The following is a 25719-nucleotide window of genomic DNA, read 5'->3' on the forward strand; positions in this document are numbered from 1 at the left end:
AGGCCAGCTAACCGGGGCAGCCCAACGTGAAGTAAAGTCCTGGTCAGTCCGGGACAAGGAGACTGTAAAAGAAATCTTAACCCATCTGAGGGACACTTTTGATACCCATACCTCAGCAGAGATCAAAATGAAATTCTATGGGTGCAAGCAGCGGGCCCAAGACAGTATAAGAGACTTTGCTTTGAACTTGCAAGAGGCCCTGGGAGCCATTAAACAGGCAGACCCTGACAGTGTGCGGAATGCAGATGAACTGCTAACTGAGCAATTCATTGAGGGTCTGCTGTCCAATGCCCACCGAACCCAGTTACGTGCAATGGCCTTACAGAACCCTGGTCTGGACTTTGCAAAGTTCAAGGACAGGGCCATCCGGGTGCTCAGAGAACCGGCACCGGGTAGCGCTGTAACCCACCGGCGCCCTGCTATTACCTATCACCAGGAGGCGGCGCCCTTGTCTACAGAGTCTGTAGGAGCTGGTGCGCAGGCTTTGGATAACAACCCGGCTACAGACCTGCACCATCAGGTCCAAGAGTTAACCAAAAGCATAGCCGCTCTAACCAGAACTGTGCAGTCTTTACAGGTTTCTCCTCCAGGAAGGATCAAGTAGGCCACCAGTCTGGAGGACGTCCCGTGGCACCGACAGAGGAGGATCCCATCATCCAGAGGAAGACCCAGCGACAGATACAACGAGGACGGACAACCCATCTGCCGCCGCTGCAATCAACCCGGACATATGGCAAGGTACTGTCATTTAAACGGGCACAACCTGGGGTAGAGGGCCAACCCCCAGGCATAAGATCATCAGGCCCATCGAACTGGCATGATAAATATGTAGGGGGACGTCCGGTCTTGCCTATGGTACTGGATGGCATTACTATGAGTGCCCTACTGGACACTGGGTCACAAGTGACTACCATCCCGTACGTGCTCTTTAAGCGGTACTGGAATGACACGGACATAACCCGCTACCCAGATGACGACCTGAGTATCATCGCCAGCAATGGTCAGCTCGTGCCGCAGGTGGGATTGAAGGAGGTGACCATTAAGGTCGGTAAAGTCGAACTGGCGGCACAAGGACTGATCATTGTGGACATTGACCGTCATGAGAGTCACCCAAGAATAACCTTGGGAACTAACGCGATTGAAAATTGTATTACAGAGGTGATTCTCATTTTACAGCAGGTTGCCAAGAACGCCAGTTCCAGCCAGCAGCGTGTGCTCCAAAAAGAGATCCGGGCACTGATGAAGCGGCAACAAGTGGAACGATCTGGTGGTGAGATAGGTAGCGTGAGAATGTGTGACCCGTTCCCTATTGCCATGCCCCCGAAAAGTGAGATGATGATCTGGTGCCGGGCAGCTATTGGTCTAAGAGGTAGAGACTACCAAGCAATGGTAGAACCCGTCTACTCAGACAGTAGGCCCACCATTTTGACAGCACGGGGGGTGGTCGATGTACGCCATAGGAGGGTGCCCGTCCACATCATAAATATCGGGGAGAGAGAAGTATACCTGCCCCGTATGCCACGCTAGCCAAATTGTTCACCATAAACCAAAATTCTGTAAGGGCCGTGGAACCCTTGCCTCCATCGCAACCAGAGGAAGGTAACGGCTCTAAGAAACAAATGGAGGACTGGTGTCAGCAACTGCATTTGGGTACCGACTCCACTCCCTCACACCAAAAACAGGGAGTCTACCGGGTGGTTCAGGAGTATGAAAGAGTCTTTAGTAAACACCCGCTAGACTTCGGGCGAGTAAAGGGGGTAGAACATCACATCCCAACAGGAGACCATCCACCCATAAAGGAAAGATACTGACCTGTACCCCCTGCACACTATCAGCATGCAAAGGGGATGTTGCGGGACATGAAGGAGGCTGGGGTAATCAGGGACAGCTGTAGCCCCTGGGCAGCTCTACTAGTTCTAGTGAAAAAGAAGGACAACACAATGAGAATGTGTGTAGACTACAGAAAGGTCAACCGTATCACACACAAAGATGCGTACCCGTTACCTAGAATAGAAGAATCTTTAGCTGCATTAAAATCTGCTAACTTCTTCTCCACTTTGGATCTTACCAGCGGGTACTGGCAGGTTCCTGTAGCAGAGGCAGACAAGGAGAAGACTGCGTTCACCACCCCGATGGGTCTCAGCAAATTCAATTGTATGCCGTTCGGGCTCTGCAACGCACCAGGAACCTTCCAGCGGTTGATGGAATGCTGTCTGGGACACCGGAACTTCGAGACGGTCCTGTTATACCTGGACGATATCATTGTTTATTCCAAAACCTACGAGGACCACCTGAAACACCTGGCAGAAGTGTTTGACGCCCTGGCAAGCTACGGCCTAAAGGTGAAACCCTCCAAGTGTCACCTCCTGAAACCAAAGGTGCAGTTCCTGGGACACGTGGTGAGTGCTGACGGAGTGGCTCCCGACCCCGATAAGATCACCGTGATTAAGGACTAGTCAAGACTCTCCAGGATAAAGGAAGTGCGGCAGTTCCTCGGGTTGGTAGGCTACTACCGAAGATTCATTCCCGGTTTCACCAAAATGGCAGCCCCTATGCAGGACCTCCTGATAGGTCAATCCAGGAAGGCCAAAAACCAGAAGGCGCCCTTCAGGTGGGAAAAGCTGGAAGAGAAGTCCTTCTGCCAGCTGAAGATGGCCCTCACGAGGGATGAAATCCTGGCGTACCCTGACTACAGCCAGCCCTTTATCCTCCACACGGACGCGAGCAACATCGGGCTAGGAGCCGTACTGTCCCAGATCCAGCAGGGGAAAGAACGGGTAATCGCTTATGCCAGCCGAAAACTACGGCCCACAGAGAGAAACCCTGAGAATTATAGCTCATTCAAGCTAGAGTTCCTGGCAGTGGTGTGGGCAGTGACCGAACGTTTCAAGCATTACCTTGCCTCTTCCAAGTTCACCGTGTACATGGATAACAACCCGTTGACACACCTGGACACTGCAAGACTTGGTGCCCTGGAGCAGAGATGGATGGCCCGCCTGTCCAACTATGAATTCACCATCAAATACCGGGCGGGACGCTCAAATGTCAACGCGGATGCCCTGTCCAGAATGCCAAACTTACCGGACGTAGGGGAAGATCCAGAAGATCTGGAAGAAGTCGAACTCCCTGCGTTCCACCGTCATGGGATTACCCTGTATTCCCACCGTGTGAAGGACAGGCGCTCTGCTACGTTCAATCCCTTACCCCACTACAGCTGGGCGGAGACACAAGACAGTGATCCCGCAGTCCGTCTGGTGAAGGAAATGCCGACACAGGCTGATGCCCGTCTTGACCCAGACGCTCTGGAGGAGACAAAGCAACTGTGGAAGGAGAAAAGTAAGCTGTTTCTCTACAGGGAGAAGCTGTGCCGGAGAATGGTCAACTCTCGAACACATGAGCTGACCTGGCAGGTAGTGGTCCCAAGACGAGACGCGGCTATGGTCCTGGAGGCATACCACAACAGAGCAGGACACTTCGGATGGAAAAAGCTGGAGTTCTTGTTGCGTGAACGGTTCTACTGGATAGGCATGAGAGGGGCAATCGAGAGGTGGTGCAGAGATTGTGGCCCATGCAACGTAAGAAGAAAGGACCGTGCCAGCCAGAAGACTCCCCTGCAGTCCATCATCACCAGGCAGCCACTGGAACTGGTAGCCCTGGACCATGTGAAACTGGCTCCAAGCAGATCTGGGTACGTCTACACCCTCACCATCGTAGATCACTACTCCCGGTTCCTGGTGGTGGTCCCTGTCAAGGACTTAATGGCTCAAACAGCAGCTAGAGCCTTCCAGCAGCACTTCTGCCGTCCACACGGGTATCCAGAGCAAGTGTTGACGGACCAAGGACCAGCCTTCGAAGCGGAGGTCTTCCAGGAGTTCTGCAACCTGTATGGCTGCAAAAAGATAAGAACAACGCCCTATCACCCTCAGACCAACGGACTATGTGAGAAAATGAACCAGGTGGTGATAGACTTGCTAAAAACGTTGCCCCTGGAGGAACGCAGTCTGTGGCCTGAAAAACTACCTGATTTGGTGGACTTGTACAATCACATCCCCGTAGGCTCCACCAACTGTACCCCGGCTTACCTAATGAGAGCAAGACCTGGTAAGCTGCCTATTGACCTGGATATGGGAGTCCTGACACCTGAGGACACCTCGCCAGAGGCAGACTGGGATACAGAACGGCAGCAGCAGTATCGGAAAGTACAGGAAAGCGTCGAGTGAAGTCTGTCTCAAGCAAGAGAAAGGCAAGAGAAGGCTTATAACCAGTATGCTCCCGCTGTTCCCCTGGTACCTGGAGAGCAGGTCTTGAAGAGAAAGAGATGGCTCCACAAGTTGGATGACCAGTGAGAGAAGGACCCGTACACCGTACTGCCCTCAAGTCATGAGAACCCAAAAGTATGTATCATCAGTAAGGATGGAGGAGAGACCACAGCCATTGTCTCAAGAGACCACCTGAAAAAGTGTCTCGAGCAGCTGCAAAGCCCTGAAGAAGATCAAGAAAACCCTCAACCCGCAGAGGAAAGGGAAGAAATGATCAGTACCGTACTCTGAGACTTTCCCCGGTCCTGGACTCAGATCAACAACGCAGTCGTGGTACCCGTCCTCACCTTTCTCCAGCCAGCCCCTCAAGAGCCTACAGAAGAACAGGTAGTGTCAGAAGAGCAGCCGGCCCAGGAGGCAGAAGAACCCATACCAGCAGCCCAGGAGAATCAACTCTCTGCTAGTAGTGAGCCTGCCGTGCCCCTAGTAAGCCAAAGAGTACGCAGAAAGCTGCCAGACCTACCCACAACACCTCCTACACCCTGTAGTGCCGAACGAGATAGTGGGTTACGTAGGTCCACCAGGAGCACTAGAGGACAGATGCCCGCTCGCTGGAGAATCTAAAATGTCATCTGTAACTTGCAAATGTTGAAAATGGTTTATGTTTGTTGCCTGGTTACTAATTATGTTTCTCTAGTTACCCTTCAGGTTTATTTGGACTGACAGGTTATGGACGCTGAATAACCGGAACTACATTGTAGATAGTTGCACCTTGGTGCCTCTTGCGAAGATGGCCGCAGAAGGGAAAACCTGTCTGGCGTGGCCTCCTTGTGGCCCAAAGTAGCTAGTCTCAGCCTTGCAGCCACGCCCAGGGCCAACGCTTGGGGTTTGCTTTGGACAGGTCCCCTACTCTGTGCCAAGACTTCACCTTGTTGGGTGATATGGACACCCGGTTACGGACATGCCGTGACCTCTAAAGACTAAAGCTTCTTGTATATATGTTATTGTATTATTGTTTATACCCTGTATTTGTGTTTTCTTAAAAATATGTTTAGTCCCGGAGTACTAAAATTCACTAGGGGGGAATGTGGAACCCCAGGGGTCTGGTTGCCACAGTAATAGAAATATTACGTCTGAGAGCAAGTGGGAGGTTTCTCTGGTCAGGAGCCCTAAGCATGCAACACCTCCCGCCCAGACCTGGGAGGGGAGGAATCTGCCCTTATAAACTGGGTCTGGGGCGGGATTAGTAGAGTCAGAGCCTGGAGAGGGAAAGTTACAGCAGGAGCTCTGTAGGAGCTAGGAGCAGAAGGCCAGGGGCTGGAAGCTAAGCAGAGATATAGCTCGCCCTGGCAGAAGAATCTGATAACCATACACTGGATTCCGAGGCAGTGGGGACTGATATCCACCCAGCAGCAGAAACCAGCAGGCAGCGGATTCCAGGTCCTCTGGCCATAGAAGCCCGGAGGCACAGTCACAAGGAAGGGACCAGAACCGCCATCCAGGAGCGGAGGCTAACAGAGGCCCCAAGTCACCAGCCATACGGGTGAGCACCACACGGTATACTCAGGGACGTGGGCTACTTCTACCCACTTACAGCAAGGTAGCCAGAAAGAGTGCAGATAGACGGGGAGGCCTACAACTCTACCTGGCCAGGGGAACTCCTGTTTGCTCGCAGACTGATCAGGCCCCTTATGCTAGCCAGTACTCCCGGGAGGGTCTGCCTTAATATCACCAGTAAAGACCCTGTACTGCACTGCAAAGACTCTGAGTCATTCCTGCTCATCGCCGCACCAGCACTACTAGTGCTGGGATGCCCGCGCCCCATCACTCCCATCATCCACATTCCCTGCCCTGAGGCCATACTCCTCCCGTGGGGAGTTATCCCATCTTTTGCTGCCTCACACCACACCAGCCTCAGCGGACTGCCTCGCAGCGGCGGTACACCCTGATCACAATCCACGGGTGGCGTAGTTGGACAATTAACTTAAAACCCCTAAAAGACTGCCATCGGCCTGACCACCCTGAGCCACGGGACCGGGTCACCGCCACGGATTCTACAACCCCCAGAGACCCAGCTCCGGGTATCCCATACACGTCCACACTAGGCCCAGGGGGCGAGTCAGAAGTGTCACAATCAAGGTGCCAGACGTTATTGCAGCACGCTCACTTTGTAGTTAGCGGTGACTGTAATGTCTCCCTCCTTGCACCGACCCTATAACAGGAAGCGAGTGGCGACAGGGAGAATAAAACTTAATTTTCTCCCTGTAGCCAACACTTTTCCATTAAACCGTCTAACGAGGCTTTATACCCTATTTACCTGCAGTTTAACCACATATCTGCAAATAAATAGTGTTCCTCAAGGTGACAAGTTACCATTAAAGAGACTCTGTCAGTACAGAATGACTATTCAAACAAAGTCCTGCCGCTTGGTGCTCTACAGCGCAGCCAATCATGTAATTATAGTACATTATAGAAAAACATAACTGTTATGATCTGCAATATAAACTAAGGAAAGAATGGGAAAAGCTGTCCCTACAGTAAGACTAAGCTGAATCCCTACGATGTAGCGGGCAGCCTGTTACTTGTGAACAGACCCGCCTTCGTCCTCGGCTAGTCTGAACGGAGACCTGTAGAATAAAGGGAGGGGTCCCTAAAAGAACTAAGGACTGGGACAAAAATGGAACACCTCCTAACAGAAGTTGCTGCAGAGCAAAAAGACAAACTGACAAAAAGTACTAGAGGTCCCAGAGGACCAAGCAAACTAGACAGAGATAGGCACAAAAGCACCTGGCTAGAGAGACAGGCAAAAAACACTGAAGTCCAGCAAAGCCAGAAGGGCAGAGCTGGAATATATAGGCAGCTGGTCACGTGACCGCAAAACACAAGATAGCAAAAACTAACAGGAGTGTTCTAACAATAACAAGTAATAAAACCGTTTATGGTGGCTATAGTGTGGGCCCCTAGAGTCGGTTCCCATGGTGAGCACTAGGCTCCCCAGTCCGACCCTGACTGTAGCCCATCCCAGCCTTGTGCAGGTCTACAATTTTGTCCCTGGTGTCCTTAGACAGTTCTTTGATCTTGCCCATGTTGGAGAGGTTGGAGTGTGATTGATTGAGTGTGTGGACAGGAGTCTTTTATACAGATAACGAGTCCAAACAGATGCAATTAATACAGGTAATGAGTAGGAGGGCTTCTTAAAGAAAAACTAACAGGACTGTGAGAGCCAGAAATCTTGCTGGTTGGTAGGTGATCAAATACTAATTTCATGCAATAAAATGCAAATTAATTATGTAAAAATCATACAATGTGATTTTATGGATTTTTTTTAGATTCTGTCTCTCACAGGTGAAGTGTACCTACAATTAAAATGACAGACCTCTCCATTCTTTGTAGGTGGGAAAACTTGCAAAATCAGAAGTGTATCAAATACTTATTTTCTCCACTGTATATACCGTATAAGACAATCAACATGGTTGAACTCCTCTGCTTTGTGTCTTATTTGCCAGGAATCTTGGAAATAAATTCAAGAACTGAAAATAATAAAATACTCTGATATCCACTGGCCATAAGTAACTCCACAGATCAATTAAGGTTTATTTTTTATGAAATTCACTTTTCATATGTAACCCAATAATGAAAAGTGCATGTTTCTATTTGAAGTCCTTTTATTGCCCATCGCGCTTTATTGTATTGTTTCATTAGGACTGTATTTTCCTTTCTCTTCAAAATATCAGACAGTAAGGCAGGCATGTAACAGGATATAAGTTCATTTCCCTGTCTATAGGAATATACTCCTATCTACCAACACCTGAGTTCAAACTGTTGCTAAATCCGACATTGATAAGATCCAAAGCAGCGGCATCTATTCAGCTAAGCAAGTATTGCAAAGCCGGCTATAAGACTAAAGACTTTATTAGTTTTCCTAAGTCAGAGAACTAAGCTTTCAGAAACCTAAAGGGATGCATTAGATAAGGTAATGCTATTATGAACCCCTTCTATGAGATAGGAGTCAGAGCCGCGATAATTACAATGAGAAGTGTAATAGAAAAGTACAGATAAGAAATGGGAAAGTAAGAAAGAATTAACTGACGAGTCAGATTTGGCATGTAATGAAATATCTTGTAATGTAATTAATTCCCTGAATGATACTGTGGATAGGAGGCTGTCGGATTTTGCATGTGGTAACCACTTCCCTGTCAGTGGGAAAGGGCAGATTTGCCTTGATCTGTGAAATTGTTAGGCTGCTTCCCACTCATAAAGTGATATATATGTCAGTGGATTAAGTGGGCCAAAAAACATTCTAATTTTTCCAAGTGCATGCAGATGCTTCTCCGTAAGTCAGCAATGTACTAAGGTGCCCCATGAGCTGTCCAGACAGCCTTTATGTTTTCTTGGCGAAATGATATTTCCACAATGTAAGTCATGTATGTCAGTCTGGACCGATATAGTTAGTTTTCCGGTGATACTTGTAGAGAAAAAATATGCAGCTCAAGCAGAAAAAGGTATATTTTTTTTCTATAAAACATTATTTTATTGATATGCTCTTAAAATAAAGAGTTAAAATTATGAAACACTTGGCCTATGCTTTTCGAGAGTTGAACGCCTACTAGAGATGAGCGAGCACTAAAATGCTCGGATGCTTGTTACTTGAATCGAGCAATTTCTTAAGCTCGGGTGTTCATTTTGAGTAACAAGTAGTGATGAGCGAGCACTAAAATGCTAGGGTACTCGTTGCTCGGGTCGAGCACATTGGAATACTCGGGTGCTCGACCCGAGCAACAAGCCCAATGTAAGTCTATGGGAAACTCGAGCATTTTTCAGGCGGCTCCCCCCGGCGGTCTGCAGAAGGCCTAAAAATTGCCCCAATCTATGGGAACAGTGCTCAAATGACATGGGAACAGCATGGGAAAGACCCCTGGAAACATCTCTGACTCCCAGATCACTGCTGTCAGCAACGTGGTCAGAGTATTATGCCACTTTTACGGACTCACAATAAAACATACAAAAACGAAACCAAAATGGATTTTCCTGGGAAATATGTTAAGGAACATCCTTTCAAGGGTAATGACTTGTATATAAGGCAAAATAAATAACCAAAAACAAAAATACTCCTCCACAACTTGGGCTATGTTCACACGTAGCGTTTTTGATGCATTTTTGCACTTTTGCATTGCTTTCAACCAAGACAAATGCATTCACCAGGAAATATCATTTTAACATTTTACAACCTTATCTAGCCATGTGGTGTGTGACACATCATCAGACACATGCATACAGTGCTGAAAAGACATGGGAACAGCATGGGGAAGACCTCTGGAAGCATCTCTGACTCCCAGGTCACTGCCTAAAAGTGTGCCCATCATAAGTGATCCTTGGCGCATGCGAAGATGCCTCCCGCCATGCACTTGTCGTTGCAGACTTGCAACAATCACCGTCCACGTCCTTGTCCCACTGCGGCGTTCAGTTGTCCCTACCCCATTCCTTGGAATGTAATTGCAAGTATGCAGGCAGCCAAACAGGCTGCCATACTATACTGCCAAATTTTTGACAGCTGCTTTCACTTGAAATGTGGCGTTTTAGGCTTGTGGAGGCAGAAGCTTTTCATAACCTCATGCCAGCGGTGGCCGGTTGTCCATACTCGGTCCCCAGCCGCCACTATATTTCCCGGTATCGCCTCCGTCTTCCACAAGCACGGGTCCCACAACATTACCCGTGCCCTCCCCAGTGCACTTACAGGGAAGGACCGCCTAACCACAAACACGATGACAGGTGAATGTGGCCAGGGATGGTACGGAGCCAGTCCACAACTTTTTTTGCTGAGAGTTGTATTTAGCTCGGTGAAAGGACTGGCATAGAGGGAAACCGTATCTACCCTGCGTGTCATTTCTCCCAGGAAGTCCTGTAATTGAGCTTGTTGCAGAAGCAATGGCAGCCCGTCCAACATCAATTCGCACTTGTCAATGGTGCTTTGACACACACACATCTTTCTTTGCGCATTTAATGTCTTGAATACAGAGTTGGACAATGGCCTGATCTGTAATGCGTTTTGAGAAATAACATGCATAAGCAAGGCCGATCCACATTAAAAAAGCAGCCATAGAGTGTCCGGGAACCTTCCCCCACACTTTTCTTAGCCAGGGCAGCTTTTCGGCAGGGTTGGACAGGCCCGCCGGACAGGCCCACCAGAGAAGCGGAGACTCCTCCGGCGGGCCCTGGCTTCTCCTTCAGGAGAGTTCATAGTGCCGAGGTGAGGCCATGATGATGATAGAGGCCACCATCTGCTTAGTTTTCTGTTACTTGGAATGCAAGTGCAAGTATGCAGCCAAAACCCACCCACCCACAGGCCGCAACACTAAACTGCCAGATTTCTGGGCAGCTCTTTGCTCTTGAAATATGGCATTTTAAGCTCGTGGAGGCGGAAGTTTTTCACAACCTCATTGCTGAGAGTTGTATTTAGCTCGGTGAAAGGACTGGCATAGAGGGAAACCGTATCTACCCTGCGTGTCATTTCTCCCAGGAAGTTCTGTAGTTGAGCTTGTTGCAGAAGCAATGGCAGCCCGTCCAAAATCAACTCGCACTTGTCGGTGGTGCTTTGACACACACACATCTTTCTCTGCGCATTTAATTTCTTGAATACAGAGTTGGACAATGGCCTGTTCTGTAATGCGTTTTGAGAAATAACATGCATAACCATGGCCGATCCACATTAAAAAAAGCAGCCATAGAGTGTCCGGGATCCTTCACCCACACTTTTCTTAGCCGGGGCTGCTTTTCGGCAGGGTTGGACGGGCCCACCAGAGAACCGGAGACTCCTCCGGCGGGCCCTGACTTCTCCTTCAGGAGAGTTCATAGTGCCGAGGTGAGGCCATGATGATGATAGAGGCTACCATCTGCTTAGTTTTCTGTTACTTGGAAAGCAAGTGCAAGTATGCAGCCAGCCACCCACCCACCCACAGGCCGCAACACTAAACTGCCAGATTTCTGGGCAGCTCTTTGCTCTTGAAATATGGCGTTTTAAGCTCGTGGAGGCGGAAGCTTTTCACAACCTCATTGCTGAGAGTTGTATTTAGCTCGGTGAAAGGACTGGCATAGAGGGAAACCGTATCTACCCTGCGTGTCATTTCTCCCAGGAAGTCCTGTAATTGAGCTTGTTGCAGAAGCAATGGCAGCCCGTCCAACATCAACTCGCACTTGTCGGTGGTGCTTTGACACACACACATCTTTCTTTGCGCATTTAATGTCTTGAATACAGAGTTGGACAATGGCCTGATCTGTAATGCGTTTTAAGAAATAACATGCATAAGCATGGCCGATCCACATTAAAAAAGCAACCATAGAGTGTCCGGGAACCTTCCCCCATACTTTTCTTAGCCAGGGCAGCTTTTCGGCAGGGTTGGACGGGCCCACCAGAGAACCGGAGACTCCTCCGGCGGGCCCTGGCTTCTCCTTCAGGAGAGTTCATAGTGCCGAGGTGAGGCCATGATGATGATAGAGGCCACCATCTGCTTAGTTTTCTGTTACTTGGAATGCAAGTGCAAGTATGCAGCCAGCCACCCACCCACAGGCCGCAACACTAAACTGCCAGATTTCTGGGCAGCTCTTTGCACTTGAAATATGGCCTTTTAAGCTCATGGAGGCGGAAGCTTTTCGCAACCTCATGCCGGTGGTGGCCGGGTGTCCATACTCGGTCCCCAGCCACCACTATATTTCCCAGTATCGCCTCCGCCTTCCACAAGCACGGGTCCCACAACATTACCTGTGGCCTTCCTAGTGCACTTACAGGGAAGGACCGCCTAACCACAAACACGTGGACAGGTGAATGTGGCCAGGGACGGTACGGAGCCAGTCCACAACTTTTTTTGCTGAGAGTTGTATTTAGCTCGGTGAAAGGACTGGCATAGAGGGAAACCGCATCTACCCTGCGTGTCATTTCTCCCAGGAAGTCCTCTAAAGCTGCTTGCACTTGAAATATTGCCTGAACATTACTGCTGGTACTTTTCTGTGGGAATTTGCTTGCCTCCTACCAGCCTGGAATATTTCCAGCAAACTATGGTACAACGCCATGGTATTAGCACTGCCCCCAGTACCAGTAGCAAAGCCATCCCCAATTTCCTTCTCAGGAATTTTATTTGGTAGACTGAGTGGCTGCCCAAATACATTTTCTCACAAAGGAGCTGAAGATAGAGTGGCAGTAGGTGCAAGTTTCTCCAGCCTGTTAACTATTAGAGGGTGAATGGCAGCACATTGGATCAGTGGTTAGCACTGAAGCCTTGCAGTGCTGGGATTCTGGGTTCAAATCCCAGCAAGGACAACATCTGCAAGGACTTTGTATTTTCTCCCCGTGTTTGCGTGCGTTTCCTCCTCAGTAAAAATAGAGTGACCGGGAACCTTCCCACACACTTTTCTTAGCAAGGACTGCTTCTCGGCAGGGTTGAATGGTCCCACCAGAGAATTCTCTGGTGTGCCTTGGCTTCTACCTCAAGAGAGTTCATGATAGCGCTAACTTTGCAGCTGCTATGGGGCTGTTGAACGGGTGAGAAAGGTTATCCCTCAGAATCAAATCCTCTGGTGGGCACAATGTTTTTCAATCTGAAACAGCTTCTCAGTGGGAGTTGTATTTCACCACAGCTATATTCTTTAGCTCGATGAAAGGACTGGCATAGAGGATAACCGTATCTACCCCGGCTGTCATTTCTCCATCACCAGGTTCCGCCTATTGTCACACACGACCATGCCTGGCTGTATGTTCAGCGGTGAGAGCCACAGATCAGGCTGCTGTGTTACAGCTTTCAACAACTCTGCAGCGCTGAGTGGTTTGTCACTTAAGCCTGTTGCCGCTTGGCCAAGGCAGTGCTGCAGTGCTGTCAGCTTATGACTGATGTAGTCATTTCGGAGATGGAGGAGGAGGTGAATAAACTGAACAATGTGAGTACATTGAGGTTAAATTGGTGACGCTGTTTTTTATACTAAAGAAAGATCCTATTGTTTTGTTTTTTTTACATTATTTTTTAAGACAAATGCACTCACCGGGAAATGTCATTTTAACATTTTACAACCTTATCTGGCAATGTGGTGTGTGACACATCATCAGACACATCCTGTTTTATTTATGATGGAGGGACTCTGAAAGTCATAAAGCCTATTTTTATAGGCTATTCTTAAAAGGCCAGCAGTCGGCCCTCGCTATTGTTAGAAAGCCATCAGTCGGCTATGGTTTGTTGTTCCCATTATTAACAAGTGGGTCTCCTATACTGTTATTGAGTATCCAGTGACTGCAAGGGCTGCCAAAAATTTGGACGCAACCCAATACCCCTTTGAAGAGACATAGAGGAGGGTCTTAGTAAAAAAAATATTCCCATTATAAAGGAGCGGGTGGTAATGTCCATGCTCTGACTGCAAGGGGCTGCCAAAATTTGGGAAAAACCCCACTAAGAATTTAACGACACATAGAGCAGGGCCACAGTAACGACAAATTCCATTTAGAAAGGAGAGATTCTGCTATACAGTTATAGGGTATGCAGTGAGTCCAACGGCTGACCAATTTTAGGAAAAACCCCACTAAGAATTTAAAGACACACAGAGCAGGGCCACAGTAACAAGTACGACATGTTCCCATTACAAAGGAGAGGGTCTGCTATACAGTTATAGGGTATGCAGTGAGTCAAACGACTGACCAATTTTAGGAAAAACCCCACTAAGAATTTAAAGACACACGGAGCAGGGCCACAGTAACAAGGTACGACATGTTCCTATTAGAAAGGAGAGAGTCTACTATAGAGTTATAGGGTATGCAGTGAGTCCAACAGCTGACCAATTTTAGGAAAAACCCCACTAAGAATTTAAAGACACATAGAGCAGGGCCACAGTAACAAGGTACGACATGTTCCCATTAGAAAGGAGAGGGTCTGCTATGCAGTTATAGGGTATGCAGTGAGTCCAACGGCTGACCAAATTTAGGAAAAACCCCACTAAGAAATTAAAGACACATAGAGTAGGGCCACAGTAACGACAAATTCCCATTAGAAAGGAGAGAGTCTGCTATACAGTTATAGGGTATGCAGTGAGTCAAACGGCTGACTAATTTTAGGAAAAACCCCACTTAGAATTTAAAGACACATAGAGCAGGACTACAGTAACGACAAATTCCCATTAGAAAGGAGAGAGTCTCCCATAGTGTTGGCCTATGCAGTGAATGCAAGGGCTACCAAAAAATATGGAGGCACTTCAATGACCCTTGGAAGAGACGTGGAAGAGGGCCTCATAAAAAAATGTTCCCATTAGAAAGGAGCGGGCCTCCTATACTTGTAATGCCCATGCACTAAGTGTATGGGCTGACAAACATTTACCCCTGGGGGTATACATGAACACACTGTATAAAACATTTTTTTTACAGGCATCATAAACACCCTTTAAAAAAATTATGTGAGTGTTGCATCGCGGACCTCGGTCTCCCTGGTGATATGGTGGTGGAGGATGAGGAGAAGGAGGAGGACGAGAGCAAATAGCCAAAATCAGGAAGCGTATACCCATGTGTGGGTGTGAAAAGGTGCATGGGAATACACCTCCCAAGAAAAGACACTGGATTTGAGTTTATGTTACGCTGCTATCATTCGGTGGTGTTGAGAAGTCTGGCCCAATCCAGCTCTTGTTCATTTTTATAAGATTCAGCCTGTCAGAATTTTCAGTTGACAGGCGGATGCGCTTATCAGTTATAATTCCACCAGCGGCACTAAAAACCCGCTCTGATAAAACGCTGGCGGCAGGGCAGGCCAGGACCTCCAAGGCATAGAGAGCCAGTTCATTCCACGTATCCAGCTTGGATACCCAATAATTATAAGGCACAGCAGAATCACGGAGGACGTTGGCAAGGTACTCCCTCAGCATCTTCCCAAACTTAACACTCCTTGTGAGAGTACCCCGCTCCTCAGGGCCTGTGTGATGGGAGGGTCTGCGAAAACTCTCCCAGGGCTTTGACAGTGTTCCCCTGCCTCTGCTGGATTGAAGTTGTGTTTCTCTCGCCTGTACTCCTTGGTTGTGCAACGAAGTGTGCCCTCTGCCGCCAGCGTTTTCAGGTGGGAATTTCTTTAATAGTTCCACAACAAGGGCCTTCTGGTACAGCCCCATTTTTGTAGACCTGTCCGCCTCAGGAATAAGAGATAGAAAGTTCTCCTTGTAGCGTGGGTCTAGAAATGTCACCAACCAGTAATGACTGTCACCCAAAATTTTGAGAACGCGAGGGTCATGGGACAGGCAGCGTAACATAAACTCAGCCATGCGTGCCAGACTGCTAACAGGCAAGACTTCCGTGTCCTCACCAATAGAGATGAGCGTTGTTCTACTCGAACTGTTCGCCAATCTCAAATTCGAGCTGTTTTGGGCGGTGTTCGAGCCGGTCGGCGAACACGAACAATTTGAGAAAAATTCGGCTGTTCGAGGTTATGTTCGATAACTGTTCGTGCACCAAAATCATAACTGGATTTTTTCTCAGTAATGATGAAAATTAATGTTAATACGCAGTTTGAGTGTACAGCGGGGCGGGGGGAGGGGCAGGGGATGGATCTCTGCAGGAACAATGAAGATCTCCATTTTTTTTTCTCTTTCCCGCATTTGCAGTGGGGAGGTGCAATCTGTCAGCCTATCAGCAGCGCACACACGGAGCGAAGTGCTTTTTTTCACACAAGCAAGGGCATGTGTGATTGGCAGTGTATGTCACATGTCCTTGCCCTATAAGACCAAGCCATTTTCCCCGTCGCCACCATTTTCTCACTGCTGCAGCTGCGTGTTAGATGGCACCGCTGTTGCTGTGTGCGCTATACCTTGTTAATTTCAAGCCAATTTTCGCACAAATATACAGATAGCTTGGGAGTAGGGAATAGTTGTGATTGCAGTCCTTTTAAGGACTAGGTTACAGCATTTCCTACGACTTTTATCAGGCAGGTCTGTGCTCTTAAATAGATAGATTGTGGGAGTAAAGACTAATTGTAATTGGAGTCCTTTTCAGGACTAGGTTACATCAGTTCCTATCAGTTTTTGCCAGGCAGGTCTGTGCCAGTGCTGTGCAAGTTTTTTTCACAGCATTTGGCTGAATCTAGCAAAGCTAATCCTTTTTGGCCTATTGCAGAGTGTGTTAGTCAGTGGAGTAGCCTATCTGTGTTGCAAGATATACCACCTGTGTATAGAATACCAATTTTTTTACTGCACCTAGTGAAGTAAAATCTTTTGGGCATAGCATCATTCTATTAGTCCATCTATACTGACCTCCATCAGGTTGCAAACTGAATATAATTTTTTTCTGCATCTAGCTCTGAAAAAATATTTGGGCTTCTAGCAGTGTGTGGGACTTGGTCTATTAGTCCATCTATACTGACCTCCATCAGGTTGCAAATTAAAAATAATTTTTTTCTTCATTTAGCTCTGAAAAAATATTTGGGCTTCTAGCAGTGTGTGGGACTTGTTCTATTAGTCCTTCTATACTGACCTCCAGCAGGTTGCAAATTGAATATAATTTTTTTCTGCATCTAGCTCTGAAAAAATATTTGGGCTTCTAGCGGTGTGTGGGACTTGGTCTATTAGTCCATCTATACTGACCTCCATCAGGTTGCAAATTAAAAATAATTTTTTTCTGCATCTAGCTCTGAAAAAATATTTGGGCTTCTAGCAGTGTGTGGGACTTGGTCTATTAGTCCATCTATACTGACCTCCATCAGGTTGCAAATTAAAAATAATTTTTTTCTTCATTTATCTCTGAAAAAATATTTGGGCTTCTAGCAGCGTGTGGGACTTGTTCTATTAGTCCATCTATACTGACCTCCATCAGGTTGCAAATTAAAAATAATTTTTTTCTGCATCTAGCTCTGAAAAAATATTTGGGCTTCTAGCAGTGTGTGGGACTTGGTCTATTAGTCCATCTATACTGACCTCCATCAGGTTGCAAATTAAAAATAATTTTTTTCTTCATTTATCTCTGAAAAAATATTTGGGCTTCTAGCAGCGTGTGGGACTTGGTCTATTAGTCCATCTATACTGACCTCCATCAGGTTGCAAATTAAAAATAATTTTTTTCTGCATCTAGCTCTGAAAAAATATTTGGGCTTCTAGCAGTGTGTGGGACTTGGTCTATTAGTCCATCTATACTGACCTCCATCAGGTTGCAAATTAAAAATAATTTTTTTCTTCATTTAGCTCTGAAAAAATATTTGGGCTTCTAGCAGTGTGTGGGACTTGTTCTATTAGTCCTTCTATACTGACCTCCAGCAGGTTGCAAATTGAATATAATTTTTTTCTGCATCTAGCTCTGAAAAAATATTTGGGCTTCTAGCGGTGTGTGGGACTTGGTCTATTAGTCCATCTATACTGACCTCCATCAGGTTGCAAATTAAAAATAATTTTTTTCTGCATCTAGCTCTGAAAAAATATTTGGGCTTCTAGCGGTGTGTGGGACTTGGTCTATTAGTCCATCTATACTGACCTCCATCAGGTTGCAAATTAAAAATATTTTTTTTCTGCATCTAGCTCTGAAAAAATATTTGGGCTTCTAGCAGTGTGTGGGACTTGGTCTATTAGTCCATCTATACTGACCTCCATCAGGTTGCAAATTGAATAAAAAAAATTTCTGCATCTAGCTCTGAAAAAATATTTGGGCTTCTAGCGGTGTGTGGGACTTGGTCTATTAGTCCATCTATACTGACCTCCATCAGGTTGCAAATTAAAAATAATTTTTTTCTGCATCTAACCCAGCCAATAGTTTTGGCCTAATACCACAGTTTGGCCACTCAGCTCTGCTCGGTTACCATCCATTGTTTTTTTGTGCAAACAACTCCAGAGTTGTGAATTAGTTAACCACCAAAATGAGTGGAAAAAGGCCTGCTGCTGGTGGAAAGGGGAATAGGCGTGTTGGGAAGGGGAAAAAAGGTTGTGTCCGTGGGGTAGGTGCAGAAGAAAGACCATCTTCCAGCCAAACTAAAATGTCTACTTCTTTTAGCGGACAATGTGATAAGATCCCTTTCTTACGGCCACGCCAATCGCTACAAATTCCAGATGAGGCACAAAAACAGCAGGTGCTTCAACGGATATCAAGTGCTCCTTTAAGTGGGCTCTCCTCCACATCAACTTCAACATCACAAATACTCCAGTCCTCAAAGGTGTCACCCAAATCGCACTTGCTTCCTCACAGCTCCCAAATCTCCAGCTGCCCGTCTGAGTATGAGGTAGAACAGATGGTTGAGTCTGCAGAGCTGTTTACTCATACTATAGCCTGGGAATCAGAGGTCGACTCCAGCGCTTCTGTGAATCCAGACGAGGAAATGATCTGCACTGATGCCCAGAATCTTTATGAGTCGGATCCAGGACCAGACGCAGAAGGTTCTGACCATAATGTAGACCCTCATTCCCAAACTGTAACTCCTGTTGGTGGAGACAATGAGGAAGACGATGATAAGACTCAAATACCTGATTGGAGCGACAACTTTAGTTTTTTGTCAGGGCAGGAACAGGTTGGCTCTGAGGACGACGGGTGTGATAACGCACAGGGTGATGATGATGAGGTCGGAGATCCCACTTACTGTCAACCCACAGTCAGCCAAGAGATGAGGTCAGCAGAGGAGGTGGAGGAAGATGCTAGTGACGACGAGGTCAGGTTGCGCCTTCCTGGACAGAGACGTAGTACTGGAAGCACGTCAACAACTGCATCCTCAAACACAACTCTGCCTCTCACCACAAGTCGTGGTGGCTCTTCAGGTCGCATGGGTGCTAAGCCTTGCATAGCCTGGGCATTTTTTCAGATCGATAAAGATGACCCAACTCGTGTTATCTGTAACATTTGTCAGCAAAAGCTAAGTAGAGGCCAAAAAATACATAGTTTGAGTACTTCATGCATGAACCGGCACATGGACATGAAGCATAAGTTGCAGTGGGAAGCTCAGTGTGCTACAATGCGGTCTAGCCGGCCGGGCCAACCACCGTCTGCCATATCTTGTGCATCCGCGGCCTCTTCATCCTCTGTGACTGGGGGGACAGCAGTCACACCTGTTTTGGGGCGCAGACCTGCCACCTCTTTACCCGCAACAGCCAGCGTGATTGGCAGGTCATCATTTTCTTTGGAGGTGGTAACACCAGCTGGTCTTGAGCGCTGTCCGACATCGATAGCACCACCTTTGGATCAAGGCAACCTAACATGTCCGCCTGCATCTTCCTCACAGACCGGCAGTTTGCCGGGGACACCCTTATCAACCCCGTCTAAGCACAATAGCCAGCCCTCGGTCCCTCAGATGTGGACAAGTAAAAGACCATTTCCTCCTAGCCATGAGAAAGCTAAGAGGTTGAATTTCACCATCTGCAAGCTCTTGGCTACAGAAATGCTGCCTTTCCGCCTGGTGGACACAGAGGATTTTCGAGACCTTATGTCCGTCGCAGTGCCCCAGTACCAGATGCCCAGTCGGCACTACTTCTCAAAGAAAGGTGTGCCTGCGCTCCACCAGCATGTCGCACACAACATCACCGCTTCTTTGAGAAACTCTGTGTGTGACAGGGTGCATTTCACCACAGACACTTGGACGAGTAGGCATGGACAGGGGCGTTACATGTCGCTGACTGGGCACTGGGTAACTATGGTGACAGCAGGACAAGGGGCTGCTGTCCAAGTCTTGCCGTCCCCACGAGTTGTGCGTCAATCCTCTTTATGTCATTTTTCCTCCACTGCTTCTGCCTCCTCAACCTCCTCTCGGTCTTCCACCTGCACCCAAAGCCTGTCTGGTCATGCCACAAGCTTTCTAACTGCGCAGAAGGGATCCTGCACACCTCCTTACTATGCTGGCAGTAGGGCTCAACGTCATCAGGCGGTTTTTACATTGAAATGTCTGGGAAATGTGAGTCACACAGCTGAGGAGTTGTGGTCAGCTCTGGAGAACCAATTTCATGAATGGTTGTCTCCACTGGACCTGAAACCAGGGAAGGCCGTGTGCGACAATGCTGCAAACCTGGGTGCGGCCCTTCGCCAGGGCAATGTCACACACGTGCCTTGTATGGCTCACGTGTTGAACCTGGTTGTCCAGCAATTTTTAGCCCACTATCCCAGACTAGATGGCCTTCTGCAGAGGGCACGGTCGCTGTGTGCTCACTTCCGCCGTTCGCATCCCGCAGCTCAGCGACTTACATCTCTACAGAAGTCGTTGGGCCTGCCACTTCACCGGCTAAAATGCGATGTGCCTACCCGGTGGAATTCAACTCTGCACATGTTGCAGCGACTGTGGCAGCACCGACAAGCCCTGGTGCAATACGTTCTGACGTATAGCCTGGGCCAACGAGATTCAGAGGTGGGGAAAATCACGCTGGAGGAGTGGTCTCAGATCAGGGACCTATGCACCCTTCTGCACAGTTTTGAAATGGCGACGAAGATGTTTAGTGCTGACGATGCCATTATCAGCATGACTATTCCGGTGATTTACATGCTGGAGCACATGTTAAACAGAATTCGGAGTCAGGTGGTGGCACAAGAGGAGGTGGAGGAAGTAGAGGAGGAGGAGTTGTATGCGGAAGGGCTAACATCTGCAAGGTCCAGACGGTCGGCAGCACCAGGGCGGCAGGCATGTGAGGGTGGGGGAGATGATTTTACCAGGGCGCATGGTAGCAGCCAAACTAGTGAGGAAGGTGCAGGAGCCCAGGAAGAAGTGGAGGACGAACTGATGGAAGACTCATCAGATGAGGGAGACCTTGATCACAATTCTGTTGTGCGAGGTTGGGGGGAGAGGACAGAGGAAGGAAGCATGATTGTTACCTCGCCACCAACACAACAGGGACTTGGTGCTCCTGGATGCGCAACACACATGAGTGCCTTCTTGCTGCACTACCTGCAACATGACCCTCGAATTGTGAGAATTAGAAATAATCCTGACTACTGGGTTGCCACACTCTTAGATCCCCCAAACTTTTCGATCAACCTTTTCATTTTAATAAAGACCAAAAAAATGGTCATTTTTTAAATTATAAGCATTAGCAGGTTGTTAGAAACTGAAATCAAACAGTTTTCAACTCAAAACTTTATTCTAGGTGATGTTACATTTTCACATAGGACCCCTTGTTCGAAAGGAGCTTCTGAACTCTCTCATCCATTGAATTTGTCAGGTTTTGGATGGTTTCTGCTTCAATTGTTTTGCATGAGGACAGAATACCCTCCCAGAGCTGTTGCTTAGATGTGAACTGCCTCCCGCCATCATAGACACTCCTTTTAATGATGCTCCAAAGGTTCTGAATGGGGTAGAGGTCAGGGGAGCATGGGGGTCACACCATAAGTTTGTCCCCTTTTATGCCCATATCAGCCAGAGATGCAGATGTTTTATGTGCAGCATGAGATGGTGCATTATCATGCAGAAAAATGATCTTGCTGTGAAATACACGGTTCTTCTTCTTGAACCATGGCAGGAAGTGCTGTTTGAGAAAATCCACATACATTATGGAGTTCATCTTTAGCGCCTTCAGGGATCCTAAAGGGGCCGACAATCTCTCTCCCCATGATTCTAGCCCAAAACATTACTCCACCTCCTCCTTGTTGGCGCTGTAGCCGTGTTTGCGTGGGGTGTCCATCAACCAGCCATCCTCCACTCCATTCATCTGGACCATCGAGCGCTGCACGGCACTCATCCGTGAACAAAACAGTTTTGAAATCAGTCTTCATGTAATGTTTGGCCCACTGGAGCCGTTTCTGCTTGTGTGAAGTGGATAGAGGAGGTCGACAGGATGGCGTATGCACAGCTGCAAACCTCTGAAGGACCCTGCATCTTGTTGTTCGGGGGACGTTGGAGGCACAAGCAGCTTCAAAAACTTGTCTGCTGCTATGACAAGGCTTTTTTGCCGCTGCTCTTTCAACCTGACGTAATTGCCTGTAGGAAAGAGTCCTCAATTTGCCCTTATCAGCACGCACACGTGTGTACTGTGAATCAGCTACATACTTCTTGATTGCCAAGACACTTCATCCTGATCATCGCACTATGTTGATTGTAGTCATGCCTTGACCTAAACACTCCACAATTTGTTGCTTCTCAGCAGCCGACACATCCTTTTTCTTTCCCATTTTGGCAGAAAATGTAGGCTGCTTAATAATGTGAGAGAGCCTTCTTAAGTAGTCTTGCCTTTCATTGGACACACCTGCCAAACTAATTAGCACAGGTGTCTGCAATTGCTTACAGTGATATAAAGAGCCCTGACACACATCACCATCAATGAGTTTAACTGACAAACAAACAAATTCTTCCCTTATCACTCCTAAACACTTTTTGCATAATAATTTGGAACGCGGTGTACATGTGCTTTTCCACAAAACACCAGTGGTTCACGTAGTGAATCTTACAGTTCTAACTTGCCAACCGTGGTCTGTATGGAATTGTTCAATAAAGGGCCCAAAATTAAGATAACATAGATGGGAGAGGTCTCTATGAATAGGAATTCCTAAGTATTTGATACCCTGTGAGGGCCAGGCAAAGGGAAAGTTGGACTGGATGGAATCCTATATGGATTTAGGGAGGGAGACATCGAGGGCCTCAGACTTCGCTGCATTGATTTTAAAATTTTACCATGTAACAAAGTGATCTATTTCAGCCATAACAGCAGGGATGGATATATGTGATTGAGTGATATATACTAGGACATCATCAGCAAATAGAGAGCACTTGTACTCGGTGCCTCCCACCTCAATCCACCTAATATTGGGGTTATGGCGAATTGATGAGAGCAGGTGCTCCGTCACTAGGATGTATAAGAGAGGGGACAGAGGACATCCCTGCCTTGTCCCATTGGTGATTGTGAAAGGTGATGAAAATGTTCTGACGCACCCCCTGGGCCTTGGGACACCCGGAGCCGGACCCTTTTTGGTGGATTCTGGTGGTTGTAGTCTTCGTGGCGGCGATCCGGTTCCGTGGCTCAGGGCGGTCAAACCAGTGGCGGAACTATTTATGTGGTTTTGATGTTTAAATGTCCGACTACGCCACCCGTGGATTGCGGTCAGAGTGAACCGCCGCTACAGGGCAGACCGCTAAGGCTGGTGTTGTGGGTGCAGCAGAGCGTAGCATAACTCCCCACGGGAGGAGTATAGCCTCAGGGCAGTGTATGAGGAGGATGGGGGTGATGGTGCAGGGCAGCAGCAGTAACGACACGGAGTCAGTGATGCAGTTCAGGGCCTTTACTCACAGTTCTTATTATCCAGACCACGTCTGCAGGTAACGGCTGCCCACGTCGTACTGTGCTCACCAGGTGAGGGGCTCAGACAACTCCCAGATAACTTTGGAGCGCTTCACAGGACCCCCTTTGTGTGTCCTTTGTCTGGCCTTTCTTACCAACACTTCTGTCCGGCTGCCTCGGGCCTCCTCTTGGTAAACTTGGCGCCAGTTTCCCTGACCCTATGTGGTGCCTTCCTAGCAGGTGGAGCAAGGGGCTGCGCCACATAAAATGTCAGAGCCTCCGGGTTCTAGCTGAGGGTCGTTTCCTGCCTCCACTAGTTCGGGGACCGGTCTCCCCCTTTGGCCTGACCCCTCCACGCAGGTGGATTCGGGCGTGCGGTGGCGACTCGCCCGTCCGCACCCCTGGGATCCCTTCATTCCTCGTTCCTGGAGCCTTCTCCGCTCCTCTTCCTTCCTTCTCCCTCTTGCAGGCCTGGGCCTCTGTTACTAGGCCCGCCTCCGGAGCAGAGCTCATGCAGAGCCCCTGCTCCCTGCCACTTCTGCTCAGACTTCTCTGCACTGAACTAAGATGGTGCCCACCTTTTATACTCCCTTCTCAATGCACCCAGGAACTGCTTCCTCCCTGCTCCTGCACTGCAGGGTTCCCCTTCCTCAGTGTTCCCTCCCCCCACTCCAGCCAGGGACAGGGACTGTCGTGCCCATCTCAGGGGCATATTGGTCGCCCTGCCCCACGGCAATGTGGTGTAATGCATGCAGGTGTCGGGTCCTGATCCACACTCCATCCTTATCTGAGAGTGAGATATCACACCTCTGGGTGAGGTGCAATACGTCTGTTGCAACCGAGCTCTCGGTGCTTCAGTTCCATTTATCTTCAGCCTAGGTGACGTATTGTGATACAGGGCCGTGATTTTGGCTATAAAAGGGTCCCCTAGACCCCTACCCCAAGCTTTTTAAGAGAATCATATATGGCGTGCCAGGAGACTCTATGGAATGCTTTCTCAGCATCCAACGAGAGTATCTACTTACAAATTTTTAACTGCATCTAGCCCAGGAAATACTTTGTGCCTAGTAGCAGTGTCTGCTAGTCAGCGGATTATCCCGGCTGTTAAGCAAGCTACACCACCTGTAGTTTGGACACTTAATTTTTTCAAAGGAAATGCTTCGGGACCACGGGATACTTAGTGAAGAGCATCAGGAGGCACCCCAAGGCATAGGGGCTGTGACTGGCACTAGGATGCCTTGCGGTGGACAGCCGAGCTCGATCCTTATAAAAGCTTTTTAACTGCAGCAGCTTTAGTGGACGCTACTGGAGCTGGAATTACGCGGCTGCTGGCATGAGACTTGCCCTCCAATAGATCCTTGTAAATGGATTTAAAGTGTATTCATTCAAATTAGAGGGACAATTTAAATTAAAAAGCTTAGAGCTGCCTCCACCACAGGGGGGCTCTCTCGACCCACCAGCGGACAGGCACCGGTATTGGGAGAGGGGGGCTGGCCGTCAGGGTTCACCGCGGCTCTGGCACAAACCCGGCGACACGGAGGTGGCACGGGCAGGAGCGGACTGGCCGTGTTGGCTTCTCACGTTTTGGATTTTAGAAGGGCATGACATGCCTATATCTGTGTCTCCCCCTCCTTTTACTCCTCCACCTCTTTTCTTTTCGCATGACTATATGTACTTGTCACTTTTCCATGTGTTAGTTGTGTCTTCTGAGCAGTTTGTCAGCTTTTGGACACCTTTGAAGGTGTTTTCTATGTGTTTCTATGTGTTTTTGTTTGCCTGCCATTGGTTTTAACGGTGTTCGAAGGTGTTCGACGAACAGTTCGACGAACAGTTCGGCGAACACACGGGTGTTCGACGAACCGAACTGAACTCGAACACTACGGGGGTGGCTCAACACTACTCACCAAGAGGATGACTGACCATGCTCTCCTCCTCCTCCTCCTCTCTGTCCTCTGGCCATCCACGCTGAACAGACGGTATGACAGCTGTGCAGGTAGTACCGTCTATAGTGCATGAAACTAGCTCCTGTCCTTTCTCCTCCTCTTCCTCATTGTCACCCAATCCACGTTGGGATGAGATGAGGCTTGGCTGTGTGTAATCACCCTGTATGGTTCCTTGCTCCATCTCATCGTGCTCCGCCTGCAATGCATCCTCTTTGATTGTGAGCAGAGAGCATTTCAGAAGACAGAGAAGCGGGATTGTGACACTAATTATGGCGTCATCGCCGCTCACCATCTTGATGGAGTCCTCAAAGTTTTGGAGGATGGTACATATGTCTGACATCCATGTCCAC

The sequence above is a fragment of the Phyllobates terribilis genome, unplaced genomic scaffold (genome assembly GCF_046119375.1).
Source record: "Phyllobates terribilis strain yellow unplaced genomic scaffold, ASM4611937v1 Scaffold_8__6_contigs__length_399053987, whole genome shotgun sequence".
Classification (NCBI taxonomy): Eukaryota; Metazoa; Chordata; class Amphibia; order Anura; family Dendrobatidae; genus Phyllobates; species Phyllobates terribilis.